The 22,057-nt window shown below is 37.6% G+C and overlaps 1 protein-coding gene across 1 annotated transcript in view; it reads right to left on the bottom strand.

Moving 5' to 3' along the window:
* GALNT2 (polypeptide N-acetylgalactosaminyltransferase 2) overlaps positions 1 to 22,057 on the bottom strand; it is an 86,418-nt gene that overhangs the window by 42,123 nt on the left and 22,238 nt on the right. The window lies entirely within an intron of this gene.

Genomic DNA, 22,057 nt, shown 5'->3' with positions numbered 1-22,057 from the left:
AGTGGGAGCTGACTGTGCTCCCAATACCAGCCATTCCTCTCACAGGCAACCTAGATGCTGAACAACATGCAACATTTGGGCACAAGAGATGGCTGTGAGCTATGTCCTACCTGGACTGGCAGACACTCAGACAAAATAATTGAGAAATGTATCTTTGTTGAACAAAATACCTGTTAAAGCTTACTATCTGTTGCAGAACTTTTGAGGTGAGGGCTACTGCAGACAGATTTTCTGCTAGTGGTGATTTTCTAAGAGGAAAGTGCATACTGGCAGCACCTTCAAAGAGCAGCATTTGATCCAGCTGGCCTAACACAAGGCTGTGCTGCATCCAGCAGTACACATCAGTCACACCAGCTGGTGGGTTTGGAAGGGTGCTCTCACTGCAAGATAACTCCTCTCAGGACTTCATACACTTCTGTTCTGACCACATAATTGGGACCAGACACACAGAAGCACTTCCATGTGGTGTGGAGCAGCACTTGGCATTGCAACAGCATAATGCCTGCTCAAGGTTTGCATCCCCAAACCAAGCATAAAGGCTCCTCCTAAGAAAAAGTCTCAGAGATGAGGAGAATCTGACAGCTGACTAAGACACTGACACACTAAACCCAAGTTTCTTTGCTGCTGCTTAGCATCTCCCTCTGTATTCAGTGTGTGCCCTTCCCCCACCCCAATTCAGTTCACAATCTTTCAATTACCCATCACATCAGCAGAGCAAGCTCTGAAGCACCAGTTCCTTCCAACACAGGAGTTCCTTCAGCAGTCCAGTGTCCAGCTCAGCCTGATTTCTGACCCAGCACTCACTCCCTGCCTCCCAAGGAGTCTCCAGAAATACAACTCCAGTCTCTCCTGCTGCAGTAAATGAATCCAGCTTCCCTGTGTGCCAGGCAAGCACTCTAGCAATTTAATGTAATTATATTATGGGGCACCCACTTCTTCCCTTCTCAGCAAAAGCACTTTATATAAAACAGAGATAAAGTATCCTCTGAAAATGCCTGGAATGCTGCTTCTCACAGAAAAGACAAGCAGAAAATATCCCATAAAAAAATGTTAACTTCTTCTGACTGCCAACCTGCTTAGCATACTAAAGCAGACATTTCCAAACACACCAAGAGGCGAAACACAAACAGTGAAAAACTAGATATTTTGCAATATTTGATTATCACTGTTAGTGTCCACAATTATTACAGCAAAGATGATTTCATTTTCGTTCTTACTCCTTTACTCAGCGTAAGTAAATTGCTGTCAAAGGCACATTCTTTTCATCTATTTGAGTACTCAGAACAAAAATAGAAGCTTCCAGCAGGAGGAACACACACAGCCCTCATAAGAACAACATTTTATATTCTCAAAAAAAAAAAAAAATAAAAAAAAAACAAAAAACAGGGAAAAGCATCAAGATTATACCTTGATAGCTGCATGTACAGGAAATGTGTTTAGATATACTCTCAGTTAATACATTCAAAACATTTTGAAAATGGCAATTACTATAAGCTGTACTCTCTAGACAAAATTAAATGCCTTTGTGTCCTACCATCTCTGTAAATGTTACCTTTACTTAGTGCAAAGTACATATTTTGTAGCTTACAGGCACTATCTAAAGTACTAAAACAACAATAAAACATGACATTTTCTAAACCTAGAATGGGATTAAACAAAAATAATGCTTCATCTGAGGTTTCTGGAAAACAAGTATACATATTCTCTGAGGAAGGTCTCATCCAACTTCGCAGTTGCAGACTTATTTGTACAGCAATTAGGATCATTTGGAAATTTGGGTTCAACTTATTTTCTGGGCACAACAGACCTACTCAAATGACAAAAGCCAAGGAGCAACAGAAAACTCCAGGTAGAGCAAGTCAGGCTATTCAAGAAGTATAGATAAGCTATTAAATATGAAAATGTGCATGCAAGTATATTTTAGGTTATCTTCAAATTTTCATTAGTTTCCTAAAAATAATAGCATGAGTTCCCTCCCCAATACCCACATTGGTATAACATACACGGGATTAACTGATTAGCCCACAAATGCTATACAGTTTCAGACTGTATTTCAGCATTTTACAAAAAAATGAATTTTTCTGTAAGTACCTGTCAATAAATTTAAAAAAACAAACCCACAACACTTACAGCTTGGTGAGAATTCAGATACACAGCTCCAGGTAACCTATAATAAACCATGTTTCCTTTTGCCTTCATCCACTCTAGTGATAAATGTCAAAACTAAGTGGGACAACCTTATCACTTACCAGAAAAGCAGAGAATTAAACATTACTTGCCTTACAAAATTGACAATCTATCACCAGAAAGAGGGAACAAAAAAAACCAGAAACCCCAGAAACTAGAACATCCTTTCCATTTCCTTCAGCTCTACAGTGAAAAAACACTGTTAGAGCTAAAGTGATTTTCAGACTGACAGTCAAGACAACACAATGATTCCTCCCAAAGAGATGAAGTGTGGGTAAGAACACATCTTCTTGCTAGAGGCTACTTCTATTGAAGTCTTCCATGCCAAAAGAAGCCCTGCCAACCAAAGATCTCCACAGAGGCCACCACAGGCAGAAGCAGAATCAGTACCTGTTGTGCAGTGCCCAAGCAGCAGAAAGCAACATCGGACTCTTCTGGCTTCACTGTCACCTCTTCACAGAAGCAGCAGAAGTGAGGGGAAGGTCTCATACCCCCAAAGAACTCAAATGGACAAAAACACTGCAGAGCAGTCATGAAAAGGCTTTACTGTTTTTTCTAAGATCACTCAATCCTCATGATTCATGAAGCTGCATAAAGGTACAAGGATAGATGGCAAAAAGAAAGGGGAGAGAAGAAGAGTAGGAGAAACATATAAAGGGTATTAGGACTGACAGAAGGCAATAATCTCATGTGCACCAGTAGCTTTGAAAGCAAGGAATGAACACCTCTAAGAATGACAGCAAGTCATAAACAGAATCCAGTATTTCCTGGTAAATTTATAATGTCTCAAAAAAACCTCACTTGTCTGCATTACCTGCCACAAACTATGAAAATAAAACATCAGAAAACATTTGCAGTGATTATTTCAATTAAGGGTAACATCAAAGGCTATTATCATTCAATTTTAGTTTCCAAAAGGAAACATTGATGTTGACAAAAGACCTTTCCTTGAAAAGTTAATTCATGGGGGGTTTTAAAATAATGCTGAAAACAGCCTTCTATTCTGAAAGTATTTATCAGTACACAGTTATATGATTTATAAGTACACACTCAGCAGCAATAGTGTTTGAGTGGCTCTTTCAGTTGTGCTAGATTGGGGGAAAAAAAATCTAAGAATATATTTATCACAAATCATCATCAATCAAAAGGAGCCGATTGAGCTGATCTATTAGAGATAGGCAAGCAAAAAAAACCCCCAAAACTCCAATAGCAAAAAAGAAAGCAAAACTTTACTATTTGCAACTTGATAAAAACATCTTACTGATATATTCATCACCAAGGAACATTTTGTCATCATGTCTGATGTGAGTTTAAAAGTGTTTTGAAGTACATACTTAGGCAGCAGCAATAACTGTAGCATGCCTATCCCATAACTTCTAATATTTGCAAGTAATATTTCTCTTTCTTGTTTGGGTTTTTTTTGTTGTTGTTTTTGTTTTCTGGGTTTTTTTGTTTTAATTGATGAGTTTCTGAAATGGGAAAATGAAGAAAAAGTGGCAACAGCTTCCAAACAGGACATGGCTTGGTACACAATCTGTATCTGCCCACTGTGTTTCTTTCAGAGTCCACAGCTCTTGTTTGAGAATTACTGTGCACATTCATTTTCTCACTCAAGTGCTTTCCAAGATGTGAAACGTGAACATCCAAATAGCTTAATACAAGTACACAGGCCTCAATTCAGATCCAAGGGGTACAGAAGCCATGTCATTCAAAAAATTCACGAGATTAGACTGAACTGTTTAACAATCCCAGTTGATTCTACTTAGAGGAGATGAAAGATCCCGTGGAACAACTAGTCCAGTGAGGGGGAGAAAGGACATCATCCTGAAGTGCTGCAATGCTTTGCACAGCAAACGTGGAGCTGGTGCTGCTTCCTCTGACAAGGCAGCTGCTGCTGGCAGGGGCTGCTCGCACCTCACCACACCTGCACTGTCCCCACTGCTCCCCTCACAGACACTGGTGTGACACATCCGCTCACCCAACTCATTTGGCTGACTTGGCAGTGAGCTGGGGAGAGCTGTGGATGTATCATTTCACCAGGTGGGATTTTTTAAACCACAAGACCAACCACTTAATCTGGGGTACTGGATGCAAGGAAGCATTCCCAGCTAGGGTAGCAGGGAAAAAAGTGCCAAAAGGGGAATTCCCATTACAAGTAAAGGATTACAAGTTCAGTTACAACATTAAACTACACATCACTCAAAACCACTACAAATTTTCCTTCCTTGAAAGAAGGCAATTACTTAACAAATGCTCAGGCATGATTTAATGCCACCTCTTAATTCTACAATATCAGAAGTGTCTGAGGAATTAGTCTGTATTTCAAAGTCCTACCCCTAATCCTCTCAGAATTCAAACTCATCACTGCTTGCTCTTAGCTCTCTAAAGAATGACTTGCTAAAGAAAATAGAAAAAAAAAAAAAACTTTTGCACAAGAATAAAAAGGAAAGCACAGAAAGCAAAATTTTATTTTAATATTTACTTATGTGAGTGTGTTATATTTTCTGGAAGTCCCGAGAACTAAAGTTAATTAAAATAAAAGTGAAGTACTGATCCAAAACTAAGTATACTGAAGTATTCCAATAGCACAGGCATTTGTAAGTCTCCACCTATATACATCTGAATGAAACAATACGAAAATTGCTCACCAGCAATACAAGAACCAGATGCAGCAAAAATGAAGAAAAAAAATCCCCATAACTTGTACACGCATCTTGAAGCACAGAGAGCAGAAACAGAAAGTAATTGGAACAAAATCCTTCTCTCTTAGTTCTACTTAATAAATATTTAAACCTGCAAATGTACCTGAGATCAAAAGGATATCAGAAATGCAATTACATCTAAAACAACAACTGCTGGGGCAGTCACATCTACAGTTTGTTAGCAAAGGGGAAAGGTGACTATTATACCAAAATAACATAGAAATTGTTAAACCAAGAAAACTATCTTGCATTAAGGAAAAAGAAAGGAAAAAACACACCAACAAGATGCAGCTGACAAGTTGAATGTTTTGCTGGATGAGATCTGTAGAGCTACAATGCAATAAAGCAACACAACATCACGACACGTTTTCTCGGCCATAATGGAAGGTTACCACAGGCATAAAGAAAGTGAAGGTAGACTGAGACCATGGAATTAAAGTTGCTGTGTCTTGGAACTTTTCTGTAGAATGCAAGAGCATTGTGTTGGTCTCCAAGAAAACAACAAGGGGAAAAAAAAGCAAGAATGATACAAATGACACAAAAATCTTGACTTATTTTTAAATGGAAAAAGGTTAATCTTCAGATTCAAAAATCAAGGCATTGAAAAACAAGGAAACCATTTCCTTCTACCTCTTTCAAGGAGGTCATCTTGGACCACAAAGAGATGAAATAAGTCCCTGGAGTCTGAAAAATTACTTAGTAACTCCTCTAATTAAATAACCTTCAGAGAAAGCTTGTGCTTGACAGATGACTTCTGCCTTCAATAACTCTCTGCATACTTTCCCTCCATCCCAACCCTAGGATTTATGATCAGGTCTCTGCAGCTCTGGGCACATGACACTGTACACATAGCATCACTTTTCGGCATCTGTGTCTAAATGCAGATCTGCAGAGTTTTACTAAAAATATATATTGTCCACAGCTAGTGTGAAGTTTTATTCCAGTTCAAAACTTCTGACAGAAAATGGTATCTATTAATGCATTAAACATAAAAGGCTCCATACTACAAAATTCACATAGATGACTGCCAGTAATATCTTTGATTTTTGCCAGACCCAGACAGCATCATTTATCTGCAATAGTCAGGACTACTAAATCAAAACTCAATCCCATAATGAAACAAATGCCTACCACAAACAAGACAAGAAGTGTGGAAGACAGACCCCCTACACCAGAAGGAACAAATACTAATCCCTCCTGAGATAACAGACATCTATACTTCAAATTTTTTCTGCCAGACTTTAGTACTAAGATTTCTACCTGAAGTAGGCAATGCAGATCTTTGGATCTGTGCTCAACACGGAACAAAGCTGATTATTCCTTTGAAAGACACCACTCTGCAATAAGGCATCAACTGGAAAAGAAAAGATTGGAGGGTTTTTGTCTACTGAGGTTAGCACTCAAACCCATGCTAGTACAGGAAGCTATTAGAGAGAGCACTCTATTAGTAAAATTTCAACCACACACAGACCCAGAGCTTCAAGGCAGGAAATCAGGCATTTGCCTTGCTGCTCCTCACAGACAGCACTGCCTTTCCTCCAATCTGGGCTGCATTAGTTTATTTGTACTCTCAGAAAAAGTAGTCCTTCAAGCTGGGACACTGTTAGTCCAGCCCTGAGCAAGGCAGATTGTAAGGCACAGAGGGAAGCAGTAATTTCAGGCAAATTTTATACCAAGAGTATAAATTGAGCTCTTTAGATACAATTTAGGTCCTGTGTGCAAAACATTCAAGACTCCCACTGTGTATCAGACATCGATCAGAGCTGAGAGCACATAAAGTTAACAATACACAAACTTATTCATGGAAAAAACCTAGGGGGGAAAAGTTTAGAAAAGACTGGGCAATTTACTGAGGCACTCAAGGAATTCTGCACACTTGCAAGCAGCAAGGCGATTTCACACTATGCAGGCACACTGGAGTTAATCCCATTCTAAAGAGAGATGGAAAACCTCCTCCTGGATGCTAAGGCCTAACAGCAAAAGGTTGGGGCTCAAGTCTGCTGAAGTTATGGTCTATTCATCTGCAGTCTCTCAGAGGAGAGGTCACCAACTGTGACCCTTAGTGACGATCTCACACAAGCTCCACAAAGAGCCCTTCTCACACAAACTGACAAATGGGGGAGAGCCAGAATTAAAGCCTGATCCAAGCATGACAGCTAAGCCAAGTGCAGTGCAGAAAGCTTTTTTGCTGCTTCAAACCTATCAAAATATGAAACAGTCTTGAAATTTAACAACTCAAAAGACTCCAACAGGAAAAATTACTCCAACCCAGACTCTGCTTTCAGGCTGCCTAACTCCAGCTATTAGAAACCTTTCAAGCAAAATTTAAAACATTCTGCAGAACTTTATGAGGTACCATTCTCTAGAATACCTTCAAATACATGGAATATCAACCTTAAGGTTAAAACATGTGAGAAGATGAGATCAAAGCCATCATCTAGTCTGGAAGTCATAACTGGTATATAACAGACAAGAGCAAAATGTCATTCCCATCATCTCGTGTTCTCACAACACAAACTACCCCACTATTTTTAACACTGAGCTCTCCACCTCTTCTCACTATATGTGACCATATACTGACATTCAAGCCTGCCCAAAGTAGGTGAGAAAATAAAAGGATTTGAGGAGAAAGATTCCTTGTACTGATGTGTATGATGTGCATGCATGTATATATACAAATATACGTACGCACAAAAATAAATACATGTGCATATACAGAGTTAATCACAGACTTACTTTGTACTAGAAAACTGGGGCGAGGCACAGGGTGAGACCAAGTGCACTTTCAAAAGTATAACAAATGTAAACTTCCACTAGATAGAAGAAAAACAATATAATTAATTGGTCTCTGGCAAGAGAGAGAAGAGTTGAGATCAATCACAGCACAAGAGCAAAAAACAAAATTTAAAGATACATTACCACAAAGACAAAAAACAAACAACCAAAACAAAACCTAAGGAGCAACAAGAATTCACAAAACTTAAGAAAAGCAATAGTAATAACCATCTTGGACCCAAGCAACAGCTGCATTCTCAATTTTAGCTGGTAGAATAAATAGTCATAGGGATTAGAAAAGTCCTTAAAGATAAGAGAGATTCTAAAATATTTAGAGAATAAGAAACAAGTTGTTCATCAAACTTGGAGGAATTCAAACTACATGAATCAGAATGTCCTATCTTTTCAATGACTTGCTTTGAATAGTGTGGATAAATAAAGTGGGTACAGTCTAATGGCTTGACTTTTTAGACCGGTCATGCTGTCAAAAAAAATTAGAGACACCAGGTTTTAGAACTCCACACATTGCTCTAATGCCTTACCCCATTTTGCTTCTAGTTTGGGGAAAAAAGGACCAAATATTGAGCCATCCCACACAAGTTGAGCTTCAGAGAAGTAATGTGTAGCACATTTCTCAAGCAGACTCATAACTTAAAAGCTATTTCTAGACTAATGAGTAAATATGATCTGTCAGAATTCCTTTTATTTTGACTCACATACCCAGATTGATAGTTGAATTGCAGCCTAAATGCACCTTCACTATAATTTAATGTTTCAGTTAAGACAACAATGGGTAACAGAACAACACAAGCAGAAGCTTTTATAAACTAAGGCCATGAGAAATTAGGCTTTCTAATCTTAACCCACAAGGAGCTACAAATATTTAAATTCACAATACAGCCTTTCCTTCAGGGAAGTCATAATCTGATTTGCCCTTATCTGCTACATTGTCTAATATCTTTCAAACAGCTTGTCAAAGATGACACACTGAAGTCTATTTTGAATTGAGCAACAGATTCAAAAGCAGAACAAGGAGGACTAATAAGAAAGGAAAGAACAGGATAGGCCATCAAAAGATCTTTCTGGGTCAGGAGGAAAGCCTAAAAAAAAGCCTGACACACACATGAAAAACCAGAAAAAACCTAAAACTTCCTACAGAAAATAAAGAAAAAACTTCAGACCCACCAAGTAACAATTCAAAGTAAGTCTTTCTTTGACACTTAATTTTCACTACCGAATACATATGCTTTAGATAACAGCAGCTTTAAAAGGTTTATTATTAAACATATAGATCCCTTGAAAACTCATTTATTTTTCACTTGCAGGAAATCACAGATAAAGACAGGCAGATTAGATCACCTGTTCTCACAGTGTGTTTTATTCTGTTGATAGATATTATCCACAAGTTGAGATTAAAGCTGAAAAAAAGAAGTGCTCGAGAAAACCTGGAGAGAGAAAATCCCCTAAATTTACAGAAACACAAAGAAACATTTACAAACAACTTAAGAAGGGGCAGATACACGTTAACTTCTCCAGGCACTGAATGCTTCTTTCCAAAAGCCAAGTGTCTGGTACCTTTTTGCCAGCCCCAAGCAATAGTGCTTGATGTCTCCAGCCTTCTTCCTTTTTTTTCTTTCCACTCATACACCCACACTCCTTCCCTCAAAAAGGATTTATCAGTCCTTAAAACCAGAGTGAATTCCTTGATGCTCAAGCTGATCAGGTGCCACTGACCCAAGCTGTAACACAAACATGAGTAGGTTACAGCAATTGTCTCTGATATTGCTTTCGAAAGTCACCAGCTCTATTTCCTCACACTAACATCACAAACTGTTCCAATCCTGTGTCTCTCCTTTTCACGAAAAGAACTCCTGGTGTTATACAAAGGAGTTGCTTACCATGAGCATTATCTGAAAAATCTGTACAGGATAATTCCAGGTGGTTGTAGTCTATTAAACACTCTTTGCCTATTTTCTGCTACTGCTTCAGAGCCACATACAGATAAATGAATGATTTTACAATCTCTCATACTTGTGACCCATTTACCATCAGCATTTAAGGCAAAACACTCAAAACCCCATTATCAGCTATATATCCAGTGCTAAACATTTGTTGCAAGGGTACATACTTATAAATAATGCTGAGATTATATAGAGGCAGCATCTGAGCTTTCTTACACACAGAAAAATGGCCAAGAGTTTCCCTTCATAGCTGAACAAAGACAATAAATTGGTTTGGAACACTTGTAGCACAAAGTTATTGTGGTTATTCTTGTATCAGCTGCTTTCATTACTACCAAGAGAATTCTCTTTTCTGGTTGAGTTAGTGAAAACAACTGGCCCATTGCTAAAGATGAAAGAGGTGAATTGTCAGTCATAAGAAGGAATTTAAAATTTTAGAATTATACTCAAGTAGGTGAAAAATAGTAATAAATTGAATATTTGTTAAAATCCACAACCTAAAATAAGAGCCATAGGTTTGCTCTTAAGGAAAAACATTTTAAGTAAATCACTTGTTAATCAGGCTATTGGTTTAAATTTTCTTCATATACAGTAATAGGAACATCTTATTAAATGCACAGCTACAAACAACAATTTGGAGAATGATCCTGGTTCAATCCTCGGTAAAATAAGCCTCAAGCAGTGCATACAGACAGGTTTATTGATTATTTTTGGACACAGGAAGATCCTGCATTTATGAAATCAACCTCCTTGAGGCAAAGATAAACTTACAGAGAGACTCAAACACTGAAGTTTACATTACACTTGAATGGAAGATATTGATTCTGTCTAAACCATCAGTTCATTCCACTGCCTACAAACCACTGCTGCTAGCCTCACTGAAGAGAAATAACACAATTCCAGTTTTAGATTTTCAAATACTCTTCCACATTGCTTTTCAGAAATATTTTAACTAATAATAAATTTGATTTATGAAATAATGAGATACCCTTGACACCACTGCAAGTAAAAAGCAGAGTGGACTTTTTAAGCCTGGGATACAAAGCTTTACCAACTATTATTCAAGACTTATCTACTGAATACAGAATTTGAAAATAGTACCCTGGTAACCACACTTTCAGCTTTGTGGATTGCAAGCAGCATATTTTATTTCTTAGTGACCCTTTATACAGGGATGAACCTATGCCTGCATCTTCTCACTTTCAACTTGAAAATGTTAAAGTAGTATGTTTTTCCTATCCTGTTTAATTTGTATTTCTTAGCCCAGTTTTCCAACACATGTTGCATTCCACTGGATGTCTGGATTAAAACAGTTTGCTGATTTTTAATTCACTTCTCTGTATAGAATGATTTAAATTAAAAGAGGAACAGTAGCTCTTATTTCACTATATATGCTGGTTTTTTTCTTGCCTGCCTTCCCAACAAAAAAATACAGACTACTTCTCAAGCAGTTTACCTACTTGATTGCAATTCTTAGGAATAATTTTGGGGAGCACCTACCTTCACAACCAATAGAATCTCAACCATATGAAGAAGGGGGAATATGTGAGGCAAGGAAATAATAAAAAAGGTCCTCTGGAGAATATAAGCTATCAACCCTCAGGTGTCATATTAAAAGGACCCTCTTCTGAACAAAATACAATGCCTCCCCTTTTTAACCAATTAGTCCTTTGTATATACTTAGATCCACCCATGTTAAATTACAGGAAAATTTGTAGCAAGGGCAAAGATAAATCAATTTGAGGGAAAAAAATTCAGAACATGCACAACTAAAGCAGAGTCAATAGACTTTTCAGAAGAAAGGGGCTCATCTGGAACTCCCAAGGGATGGGGAAAAGAGAATATAATATATTGTTTACTCACAAAACCCAAACCCATGCATCTAAGAGGAAAACAAACAAACAAAAAAAAACTCCTGTGTACTCAGGTTTAATAACAGAAAAGCATCTTGGGATTACTTCTACTGTAACTTCCTGAAAGGAAGCAGAGATCATAAGGAATGGTTGTCCAAAATGAAAAGAAACTCAGAGCTTTGCACCAGCAGGATCAAGAAAAAATAAATCTGCTCTGAAGTCCAAAATGAATCTGAATCATGAATATCTACAAGCTATATAACAGTATGAATAATACATAGTCCAGATGAGAGAAAGTAAATATTAGTTCTCTTAACAAAATCATTCCTTTGGAGATGAAATAAAAGATTGGCTATTTTTACTTTAGTTCTCACATTTTCATCCCCTTAAAAGTGGAACTGCTTCCCTGATGACAATGCATTTTCTTGGCAAAGTTCAGTATGACCTTAAGAGCTCCAAGCTTTTCAAAAACTGTACTGAAATCTTCTACTCTTTTGGCAATAAGGTGGCTTTATTGCCAGTTAAACACTAGCATTACTTTCTGTAGCTAGGGTAAGAAATACAGTGTATGAAGCAGGAAATGAAATACAATGTATGTATTTGTGTTCTCTGAGCCAATACATGGCTCAGGGAACACAAATGAGAGATCTACTGGAAGAAAAATACCTCCTTGCTCCTCCATGTTATCGATAAACTAGATATGTCTGCTTTTCAATAAAGGACTAAACTAAAATTAGTTTTCCCTGCTCTCATATCAGACTTTTTGCAGTTTGATTTCTTAATCTGCTTTCTACACCGTTTCAGCACACAGAACCATATTCTTACACATGTACATTGACAATATGTTTAGTCACGGCTGAAAAACTGTTACAAAAACCTTAAAGCTTATTTCTAATGAGTTTTATATATCTAATTCTGAATACACAAAAATAAATCCAATTCTGTTACATGCACAATGCCACCAAAAGATCAGCCTTTTCCAACAGCAATCAACTCAGCCAGCAAAACTACAGAATGCAGGATAAAGGCTAAGGAGCAGAGCTGGTGGACACAGACCATTTCTGTCCAGATGCTTTTCATCAGGGATCTACAGAACAGAGAACAAAGGAGAGCTCTGCTTTGACAGAGCTCAGCTCTTCTAGTAGTGACTCAAAACTACCAGAGAACACTTTGAAGATAAGCTTCTCATCGTTCCATCAAGATATCTATTAATCTCTGAGTGCCAACAGAGCACCACATTTCAGCTTTTGGTTTCATTTTCCACTGAAGACACTTCCAAGGATTTCCAATCAACCATTACGCTAGAGTCTGGAATCCAAGGCGTGCAGTTACGTTAGTGATGACCCAGACAAAAACTGTGAAGCTCAAGAGCATGCAAGCAGCACCATGAGAACCCAGATGTTCCACAGAAGGTGTTCTGCTAGACCAGTTACACTAATCCTCGTCATGTGGCAGAGCTAGCAAAGCTGGGGGCACACTGCAACAAAAACAACTCAATAATGTACTGGGAAGGTATGATCCAGCCAAGGCAGCAAGCAGGGCTGAGCCATCAAAAGGAGAATCTGGTCATGAGAACAGCCACCTTGACTGCTCAGAGACCTTAGAACTAAAGGATTTTGTGCCCTGAAAGGCTTCACTCTTTTTCTAGACTTCGGAAGATCTACTAAATCTGATCTGGCTGACCCGAAAACAACGTGCAAGACAATTTAAAAAGTACATAAGTAAACTCAGCTTTCTGGTAGTAAATTCAGTTGCATTTTTGTAATTCCTGCTGATCCCAAAGAAAGGATGTATTTTCTCAACAATGTTAACTTCTACACCAAAATTGCCCTGAATATAATTTATATAATTTAACAAAATAAAAACCCACCCAAACAAAAACACCTCACACCTTTCCTGAAAACCTTTCAAACATACACGAAAAAGGAGAAGAAAGGATGAGAAAACCTAAACCACAATATGTATCTAATCCTTAAAAAAGGTACAAAACTTTGAAATGTGTCATTTTTCATTTTCCAGGTGCCTAATGCTTAAGGGCATGTAGTGATATAGGAGGGGAATGGTTTTAAATTGGAAAGGGTAGGTTTAGATACAATACCTAGAAGACATTCTTTCCTGTGATGGAGAGGAGGCACCAGCTCAGCTTGCCCAGAAAAGCTGTGGATGCCCCATCTCTGGAATTGCTCCTGGCCAGGCTGGATGGGGCTCTGAGCAACCTGGTCTAGGAGGAGGTGTCCCTGGCCATGGCAGGGGAGTTGGAACATTATTATCTTTAAGGACCCTTCCAACCCAAACTACTCTATGAGTGTGTAATTCTTACAGGTAAACTCTCAAACAGGTCTTTCTAACTTGCAATACAAGTAAGGTGTGAACTTTTGTAACAAAAAAAGAATCTGCTAGCAACAAACTTGATTTCCATCATAGGATCTCTGTGTAAAAGTAAAAACAGATTTCACCTCAGAAGCCTATCTTTCCAGAAGCTAACACAGGCTATGGGAAATCATTCTTAATTGTTTCACAGCACCTTACACAGCAACATGGACCAATACGACAAAAAAGACAGATCTTTTGTTGCACAACCAGCAAACGCTACAGAAACATATTCCTTTCAAATGGAGGAGAGCTTCAAGGGAGAGAACAGAAAATGAAATAGCTGTTCTGGCAATCAATACTTCTCTTATACTAGAAAAACACACTGCATGTCATCTATCTTGAAAAATGTATTAATAATGAAATTAAATTCTTGAATCCTCAGGCTGCCAAATTTCATTGCAGTACCAGAAAACCAAGTGTGGCTTTCTCTTCCTCCTACTCATGATCTTATCGAGTTCTTGCATTAGTCTTCCAATGACTCACATACAAGCAAACAAATTTTCATCTTTTAAATAGTTTTTAATGAAATTACCACTGATAAGGTTTATATAGAAGCAAACAAGAAAAAAAGGGCTTTATCAAAATTAGATAGCGAAAATGCAGAAAAAAAAGTGCTAACCCTATAGTTTCTATGTGAATGCTTATCTGTGGGCTGATAGCAGTCCTGCTCTAAGTAATACTTAAGTATTGAGAATAATAAAAGATTTATTAAGAGTATACTACACATGTGTCTGGGTCTACCAATTAAGGTGCTGTTTGCTAAGAACTCTGCTTTCAAATGATTGAAGAATAATGTGGCAAAACCATGAGAATTTAATACATTAAAATATTACTTAGTAACATTCCTTTTCCATCTTGAGAAGGTGACTGTAAAGAAAAGGATTTTCAACTTCTGTTTTTAAACCCTTGGAGGAACATATACTGTAGACATTACTCAAACTATCTAAAAGATAAAGTTAATAGAACATTACACAACAGTCAAATATTCAGCAGCAGCTACAGCTAGCTTTTCCATGCAGTTAACATATTCTGGTCTATTCACCTTCTCAGCCCTGCTTAAATCAAGAATTTAAGGTTTTCTTTATGATATGTTTTGAACATTTGAAGTCTACACACATGGAGTTTGGTATTATATTCAGAGTTTTCCATGATTCTTTTTGAAATGAAAAACAGCCATTCCTAACATAATTTGTTTGCAAGAGAATTTTAAGCCTTCAGAATGAAGGCACAACACCCATGTTGCAACATGATTCATACCTTTCTGAAGCATTAACTGAAGAGAGAGAGCTGAATTAAATTGTTTGGCCAATCTGCCAGCACAAATAAGAACTTGAGTAAATGGAAGCTTTCCTTTTAACTCAAAAGGCTGTGTTAAGGACAGAATTCCCTTCAGTGCCTCCACAATGACCTGCAGAAGAACTATGCCCAGAGTTCATGGCTCACTGCCTGGCCCTGGGCCATCCCCTGCACCACGCACAAGTTGGCACCGCGCGCCTGCTCAGAGCTGCCAGCTGAGCCCTGAGCTCTGCCAGAAAGCCATTATTCTGAGGATTCAGAAAAGTCTGGGGGAAAGAGCAACTGATAATCAATTAGTCCTTAAAAACAACTTGAAAAGCAGCAAGCACACTCGAATTCATCACTCTTCTCCAGACATATTTTTCACCATTAATTTACCGCAGTCACAAAAAGCATTGGGTTTTGCTTCACTGCTACATTTAGCAGGCTCAAATCAATTATGTGCAGTTTTGATGACATTTAACTGTTGAAAAACTGAAGTGCCTGGACATGCTTGCCCCACTGGTGCTTGCTGTGCATCCAGTCCCCTTGTTGTGAGACCATTCATGGCAAATACAACTTGAGCCTCATCTCTGATCAGCCCATCAGCCCCATCAGCAATAGATGATTTATTATAAAATACACTTCCTAACTGCAATAAATGCAACTGACAAATATGCCTGAAAACCAGGCAACCCTTCACTTGCCTGGTGATGCATGGCCTGTGGAATGCCTCACTTTCTGGCACACAAGTGAGTATCTAACTAAATGGCATAAAAAGCAGAAGACTCTAACAGCCAGTTTTGTTATCCATCTCACACTCTACAGCACAGGTTCTTACTTCAAACAAAACGTGTCACAGTAAGAGAAGAAATACTCAATTTCTCTGAATTTGCATGACTAGAGTCTAAGGCACCTAAGGACATAATTAGGCCCTATCTCCTTGAAATACTTAAACACAAAGCTACCTCATTAATCTTCTGATTAGATTCACAGACATTATTTTCATTTGGAATGGAGAAACTATCCCAGAGTGAGTGTGTGACAACAAAGGCAAGCCCATTTGTCAAACATCCAAAATTATTATTTTGGAAACAAATAGACATGTGCAATTTAATTTGAGTTCACTTAGCAAGTGCTAAAAGCCAAGCAATGTGATACTAATTAGTTCACACTGACAACAAAAGAATTTCCCAGTTACTCTAAGGACTTCATTTTGGAAGCCAACCTTTACTTGACCAAAAATTCACAGAATTAAGATTCTGCAAATGTAGAGAAAGGTACTGGGAAAGATAAAATTTGCATTACAATAATTTGTTTACTACTTTAACAGCTGTAGAGTACTTTTAGAAAACAAAAGTCAATGTTTCACATGATTATTAGTTCTCTGCAATAACTAATGATTTAGGGATGTGGAAAGGGTTAGCCTCATTTTTAGGTAACTTGATTCCAAGCCATAGCGTTTCTTGTAAAGAGAGTAATTTCAAGAAAAACGACAACTCAAATACAGTCAAGATAGTAGGTGTGTGCCCAGATAAGAGAAAGAAAAAATTGAAAAATCAGTTAAGAATCTCTTCAGTATTACACAGGTGGAGGCAAAAAAGTTAACTAGAAGTTAATTGAGACATTTCTATCTTATCATACAAAAGCAATCCTCCCTAAACCTCTACCTTCCTTTCCTCCCCACCAACAGTTTAACTGTACAAAACTGAGCCTCAATCAAACTTTCTTTGACTGCAATTCAGTGAAGAAGCTTCAGTGAAACCTAAAAAAATTAATTATCTGGCTTACTTTATCATGGAAAAATATTAAGGTAGAGGGCTTTTATAAAAATGACAAGTAATAAAGCTTAAGAAATGTCCTACAGCTGGGCTATTGAGGAAGAGATGTCACTCGTGAAGGAAGGAGGCAGCCATAAAGGTAGAGCTATAACAATTCTTCCACTTTAAAACAATAAACTGATACTGATAATAATTGGGGCAGGGGAAGGGAGGGGAAAAAATAGCAAACAAACTTTGGTTTATCATTACACAAACACGCACAAACAAAAACAAAAAAAAAAAGTCACACAATGAATTTTCTTCATCAATACCAAAAAAGATACCTTAACGGGAAGAGGGAGGAAAAAAAAAAAGAAAAATTTCTCAAGTACACCATCTATTAGACCTATTTGGTATAACTTTTAAGACAAAACTTACATAAAGGCATTTCAAACCCTCCTCTGCCAGCGGATTGGATTTACATTTATCATGTAAAAGCAGATCTTTCACATAAAACTCATTTTAGAGATGCATGTAGTTAAAAGTCTGTCATCATTAATTGGTAAAGGGATTTTGAGCGCTTAAGAGCCACCTAATTGCTAAAGCAATATTGGAGATTAGTAATATGACATTTCTAATAACTTTCAGTTCTGCAGAGATGCTTTGGGGAAAATCTGATCTCTCTGTGGTGTCTTCAGAATAATTCAAAATCCTCATGACTATGAGGAACAGAAGAATAGAAGAAAATCAGACAATACCACAGATTCTTGGAAGGGAGAATCTCAGTAAAAACACTGTACAAATTAACCATGAATACTTAGAAGCATGCACACTGAAGTGAGACACACATCTCCACCCCAGGAATGCTAAGCAGTTTCATACACTGTTTTAACTCCAGAAACACATTTAAAGCATTCAGCATCTAAAAAGGTACAAAATACCTTAAATGTATCATTACCATACTTCTACAAAAAAACCTCTCAAGAGCCACTGGAGTATTAAAATCCTTGCCATAGGTTTCAGTACAGAGCAAAAATAAGCTCCTGAAATACAACATTTTTTCTCTTGTAGGCACAAGTGAAGAAAGTTGCAAGTGAGATTTCCCTCTCTACATGCATTTCAAGAAGCATTTTTGCAAGAAGCTAACTAGAATTCCCAGAGAAACATTTTACACTTGACCCCTGAGCCTTCACAAGCAACCATGCTCCTTCCTGTTTAAACTAAGGAGGCCCTGTCTTAATTGATCAGCCATGCTCTGAACAAATGTTTTCATAACCACAAATCCACACCACTGCAGACTTCACAGCTGCAGAAGATACAAACTCCAAAAGATATCCTTAACCCAACAACTTGCAATAGAAGAACAGCAAGAAATGAGACACAATGCTTTTTCCAAGTGAAATCTTGCTTGAGTGAAAATCTTTTAAAATTCAACCCAAAAAGAACTGGTTGCAAGACTGCTCTGTGCCTTCAAAGTTTTTTTCCTAAATTTTGTTTTTAAATGAGAGAACAAAGAGTATAACATCAAATTCTTTTACTCTCAGATTTATCAAAGAGCATCAACTATTAATTGTCACACTTTAGTAGAAGGCAAAGGTGAAGTAAACTATTTAAAATAGAGCACCTTCACATTAAGGAACAGGAAACATTTTTCTTCACTCAACTGTAAAGGAAGAAGTAATTTCTCCCCTCACTGAACTGATAGCCTGTGTGCATCTTTTTCTCTGATAACTTGAACTGTCAAGCTCTGTGTTGAATATCCAGGGTCTGCTTAGCCTGGAACACTACTTACACAGTAGGAATACACTCATGTTTCTCACATATTCAATTTTTGAAAAGCTTTTTTTTTCCATCCAGATAATATGATGTTCATTAGAAGTCACATCTTCCATTATTCAGCATGTCCAAATTCACTTTCAAACCCATAATTTTGCAGCTAATAACTTTAAAAATGCCCCTAACTTTAGAGAATCGTGGAACTGGCATCCATGCTGGTTTAAAAAAAGTATGTTTACACCAAGCTGTGATTACAAAGAACTGAATAAAATCTGTGGGAAATAAAGTATGAAAGGGCTACAACAGAGGGAACCAACACAAGGAAGACCAAGTATTAGGAGAATTAGCATTTTGATATTTAATCTTTTGGCATATAGTTTGTGTCTATTTTCAGGTATTCACACAAACTAAGAAGGACACACAAAAGATTCAAAAACTTGAATTTTAGCCAAAACAACAATCACACAAAGAAAAAAGTTTCAATTTCTGCTCATTTTCATATTTGCACTGTTGACCATTTTTCTCCCTCTATTATTATCAAAGAAATTCCAATCACTCTAGAAATTTATTTCCTACAGACGTTGGTCTTCAAAGAAATTTAGAAGGTACAGAAGAAGCCCATAGCACCATGCACTTAAACAGATAAGTATATCTCTATTTTAGAGTAATTTTCAGCTAGGAATACTGTCCAGATCAGACGGTATCTCCTCTCAGCTTTCTAAGACAGCAGCAAACCACTAGAAACACAAGTATCACATCAAATGAAGGCAGAGCCAAGATGTTTTTCAACTTCCCTCATGACTGTCAGACATGACATTAATTCTCCCCTAAAGACAGTTTTTCAGGAGTCAATACAAAGCAAATTTACAGTGAAGCATCCCTGTTGCAGTCCCAATATTCTTGTTCAAAACCTTCTCAAACACTACAGAAATATAAACTTAATTATTTGAAGGATGCCATTATTACTTATCTGAGAAATTACATAAGCTATGAAAAAACGGCAATAAAAACAAGTGACAGTTTTAGATTAGTGACCTTTTGGCAGCACCCTGAAGAAAACCTTTACTTCCCTGTTCAGAGAGATTTGAAGCTTAGATGAATGCTACACCTGCTACCAGAGGCTAGAGAAACTGCACTGCCTGGGAAGCCTTCTTTTAGCCCCAGCAGCCAGAAGGTAACAATAAAACCTATTTCTTCCCAGAACCACAGTCCAGGATCAGAACCACTAAACCTTTGTTTAGCATTGTGATTACTAAGAGGCTTTTCAAAAACATTAAGAACTGTGAAACTCACTAGAGCTGGGAAGGGAGTGATCAGGAAACTGAACACAGATGCCTGTACACCCAGTGTGCTATGCAACACAACCTACCCATCAAGGGAAGAGTGCTCTGTATCTTTTTACCAGACTTTTTGCCTGCACTAAAAGAACAGAGCTGAATGGATAAAGTGGCTAAGGAGATCAGATATGGAAGACAAGAAACCCAAATGGAAATGGTTGGAGTAATAATGTAAAGAAATTGAAATACACTGCACCAACTGTAACCTTCCTGTCAGAAATCACCAACATCAGAGGTCCCATCCAAAATACCTCAGCTGCATGTTCCACCCAGACTATCAGGCTTCAACTCTTGTTTTAATTGACAGTCAAGTTTCAAAACTCATCATTCAAGAGAGACTAGTGCGGAGGGGAAAACACACATTTGACTTCACTGACAAACTGCATTTTAATCATCAAAATCATTTTGAGAAAGTGGCATATCTGTACATGACTAGCTCTACTGATTGTTCACTGATGACAAAGAAGTGCAGTTCTGAAACTGCAGAAACAAGATACAGCCTCTCATGTGAAACCAACCTGCCAAGTACATTGCAAAAAAAAAAATTATAGATATTTCAAAAGAAAGCCATTAAGGAACATGAGACATATTCATCCTCCCAGCAAGATGTTTTCCACATCTAACACAGGGCCATTAGAAGTTGCACAGGGCTGTGAGGGTTGTAGCAAAGCTTCAGAGGGCACACTGGCAGTGCCTGTTTCCTGGGCAGCACACACAGCAATGCCAATTGCACAGTCAGGAGGCTCTTTATAATGAAACACTAAAAAAACCACCACATGTAGAACAGGCCCACAGATTTTATATAGTCATCACAGAGACACACAGCAAGTTGCATCTCTAAATCAATTTCAAGAACAATCAATACTCCCCTACACATCAAGCAGGCTAGATAAGTAAAGTTTTATTTTCACAATTGCTTGTGAGTGTGCTTTATAGCAAAACCAAAAAGCCAGAACCAAGGTCTGCTTCAGTACTAGGAATAATTTTTCTGTGGTCACTCTGCCATGAAATCACTATAATCTCTCTATTTTCTCAGTCAACTAAAGAAGTATTATCACAAGAAGTGCCAAGAATATTTTGCCTTATCTAAAATTACAACCCTATATATTCACAGTAAGTGAAGAAGTATTTTAAATCTTCAAGGCTGTACGTGATACTTTTAAAGAAATTGTTACAGAAAGCTATGGGATATTGCGTTTGTACTTCTTATAAAAAAGATTCTAGTATGGTAACTCACTGTACTGCACATAAAATACTGATCATTGAATCTTTATAAAACCTTCTTGGAGTTAGGAGAACTAGAGGTCATCTTCAGCAATTCATACCTTAATTCTTGAAAATCCATCCCAAGTTGACAAATAGAACATCACAGAAGTATACTGCAAGAGTAGTATACATTCTTACCTTCTACTTTAGGGGCTGAATTCAGATATACAACCAGTTGTGCCAGTTGGCACACCAAAACACAAGTCTTACACTCTAAAAGGCTGAAGAGCATCACCATAATTTTATCCTCTTCTAGATGTATGGCTAGCGTTTCCAGATATCTTTCAATTTCCTGCAATTCCCATAGATAGTTGCTTTCTACAATGAATGTAATGCAATTGCAATGTAATTATCTTGCTAACTGACAACTGGAGATCTCATTTACAGATGCTCCACATTTAAGCTTTGTATGGTGCTTTGTGAAACATAACTGAACTTTCTATCACCTGAATTCAGTTAGTAAAACCCAACAGAAAACACAACTCTTTACTATTCCAGACTCCAGCAAAAGAACTGCAGAAGTGGCTGGCAGGTATAAGAACCACTGTACAGGTAGATGTGCCCAGCAAGTCTCACCATTTCAAGTCAGCTAATTCTACAGCTCCTGAAGTTCAAGGAGGCCAATCACTGTGATTCAGATTGTTTTCACTTTTACTCAGACAGCCTTCAAGTGGTATTTTTGTGTCTTAAAATATAGGTTGGAAGAAGACAACTATAACTGGAACAGGAATTTGCACCTTCTAAAGCAGGCTTTTGTCAGCAAAAATCTAAAGCACTACAATCAGTCAACAC

The sequence above is a fragment of the Melospiza melodia genome, chromosome 3 (assembly GCF_035770615.1).
Source record: "Melospiza melodia melodia isolate bMelMel2 chromosome 3, bMelMel2.pri, whole genome shotgun sequence".
NCBI classification, from domain to species: Eukaryota; Metazoa; Chordata; class Aves; order Passeriformes; family Passerellidae; genus Melospiza; species Melospiza melodia.
The sequence above is the reverse complement of the archived record's forward strand: the minus strand, read 5'-3'. Positions and strand labels throughout refer to the sequence as shown.